Source organism: Nicotiana tomentosiformis, chromosome 3, assembly GCF_000390325.3.
Source record: "Nicotiana tomentosiformis chromosome 3, ASM39032v3, whole genome shotgun sequence".
NCBI lineage: Eukaryota > Viridiplantae > Streptophyta > Magnoliopsida > Solanales > Solanaceae > Nicotiana > Nicotiana tomentosiformis.
In genome coordinates, this window is record NC_090814.1 from 47632571 (window position 1) to 47635313 (window position 2743).

The 2743-nt window shown below is 32.3% G+C and overlaps 1 long non-coding RNA gene across 1 annotated transcript; it reads left to right on the forward strand.

Annotated features, from left to right (window-relative positions):
- Positions 1–264: 264 nt before the first annotated feature.
- On the forward strand, positions 265–1125 carry LOC138908741 (uncharacterized). Its single transcript, XR_011415144.1, has 2 exons — positions 265–420; positions 925–1125. It is a non-coding gene; the product is annotated as an uncharacterized lncRNA (long non-coding RNA).
- Positions 1126–2743: the final 1618 nt, after the last annotated feature.

Sequence of the window (2743 nt, forward strand, 5' to 3'; positions counted from 1 at the left end):
TAAATTTTGAATTCGACTTTTCAGTAGAACAATGGTCTTGCTATACCATATTGACACTTATTATTATCTGTAGAAACAGGGACCTCCAGCTGTCCTTTGGCAGTACAACCCATAGATTATGATCACTCAGACAAGCAATCTCATATACAAGAACAGAAATAAATATCAGCAAATTAAATAAATAATTAAAGGCGTCCATACAACTCTCTTGGACTGATATACAGAAAGTACAAAAGGGGATCCCATCTCCGAGAATCAAAATATATAACAACCAGTATATGTTTTCTTACAGGGATAAAAAAGATACAGATGCACCACATGCGAGATATTCAACTTGGTAGAAGATTGAAAGAGAAACTCTGTATATAGCTTCTCCATTTGGAAAAGCTACAGAGAACCCAAGCTTCCCTCAAGTTTCAGGTAATTATTCATTAGATGAAAATGGGTGAAAGATTAGTTTTGAGGAGGAAGAGAGGCATACTAATTGGCACCATTATATTCACTGTTGTAAACCTTTCGTTATCTAGGCAGGCATCCGTTCAAATTGCTACAGTTATTATTATTAACTTTTTGCAACCGTTTCACTTTTTATTAACCGTTTCAATCTTTTTGGAAGAACATTAAGTTTTATTTACCTTATCACTGAACATAAATAAATAAAAATAATTAGGGATAAAAGCGAAAAAAAAGAAAAAAAGATAAATAGCAATCCTCATTTCTGGAAGATGCCACATCAGATTTACTATGCCCATCTTTATATTGTATTATATTATATATATATATATATATATATATATATATATATATATATATATATATATATAGTCAGATCTCTATAACAATATCTCTATATAACAGTCACATTATAAAAGTCAGGTTATGGGGTCGGTTGTACTGATGCTGTACTCTGTACTTTCTGTCCAGATTTTAGTACCGGCTCAGGTTGATCGAGATTTTGCTATTAGTCCGCTGTCCGGAGACTCAAGGTAGATCTGTCGGCGTTCACAGACCTTGAAGTCCTCGTCTATCTTTTATGTCCTACTATTTTTTTTCATTCAGACAGTTGTATTTCTTTCAGACTATTACTTGTAGTAAATTTTAGAATATTTGTGAATTGTGATTCCAGATCCGGGTGGTAGTAATTAATACAGTTTTATAATATTCCGCACTTATTATATTTTATCTTAATTAATTATTGTTATTTACTGAATGAAAATAAGGAATTAGTTTAATGATTCTCTAATGTTGACTTGCCTAACAAGTGAAATGTTAGGCGCCATCACAATCCCCTCGGTGGAAAATTTCTTGTTATGACACTTCTCTTGGAAGTGTTCTTAAGACACAATTGCATGAGCTTGAAGTGTTTAGTTGGATAAGTTTTATTCGAAGCACTAATTATGTGAAAGGTGTAAAGGAGAATAGCATCTTTTTTAGGGAATGGAGAATCGAAGAGGAGATTAAGGAATATAAACGAAAAAAAAAATAGACCAATGGAGGGGAGTAGATCAAAGGTGTGTGTGTGTGTGTGTGTGTGTGTTTTTTGGGGGGGAGGGGAGTAGATCAAAGGTTCCTTAATTAACGGTAGTATGGTACTTGAGATTCTTTCCGTTTTCTTAGTTAATGCACTTTCCTTTTAAACAGGGGAAGAGATTTTGTAATTATTGTACATGTCTTAGGGGTAGTAACTTAAGTTTGAGAAAGAAGAAGAAAGGGTCAACCTGTTACGGTGTTGAATCACGACAATATAATGATCATCAAAAGCTAGCGTTACGTTAAGGAAGAGTTAGGGTTATCCTCTGCGTATGCGTTTCATTTTGCCACCTTTTTTGACATTGTCTATGCCCATTTATTTGAAGTAAAAAGGAATGGTTCCGGAACTATTCTAAAAATCATTCAATTTGTTTGAAAAATAGATTTTGATCTATAGAAGTTAAAACAACATGTTCTTTTCAAAATCAACAAAGAACACAAAGATAGATCTCCACTAAAATAATATGTTGCGGCCAAACGCGCGTAAGTATATGTGGTCGTCAAGTAATAAAGTGACTAAAAATCGGATGTCGAACTTACGAGGACTTGTGATTAACTATTAACTAAATTAGACTATCTTAATTATTTAAATAATAATTAAACCTAAAAGTATTTGATTCTAAGCTAATTAAAATAAAGGAAATAAATAATGAACTCTGAACAAAGGAAGAGTAGATTTTTATGTTTTCAATGTAATAAAAATAATCTAGGGTTATGGGCTATCTAACATTCCTATTATATTCTTCAATTGAATTGACTAACTAATTTATCTAGCTTATTGGTTAATAGGGTAGGTTAATATTGCTCATAAGAATCTGTTGAGTTCTTACTCACTTATTCAAGCTAACCTAACGCTTATATATCTATGGAATTACAACTAACAAAAATGCATTTATAATTCCTGTAAATCAACCAAGCAAGGCAATTAGGTATTTGTCTATCCTAACTACAAAACCATTCTCCGATGCCCGAATTCAAGAACATGCTCTACTCAATCCTATGTGCAATCTAGAATTCCCACTTTTGAGTTCAACTCTAGATTCGTAGATAGTATTTAATTGGTGATAAAGCAATCAAATAATTAAGCGCAATATTGAATAAATAAACCAATACGACAAATTAAGAAATCAAAATCAATATTTGAATAACAATAGTCATGAAAAAACTACAACCCTAGAACGTGAAGTTTAGCTCCACATCGACATGGTAGCCA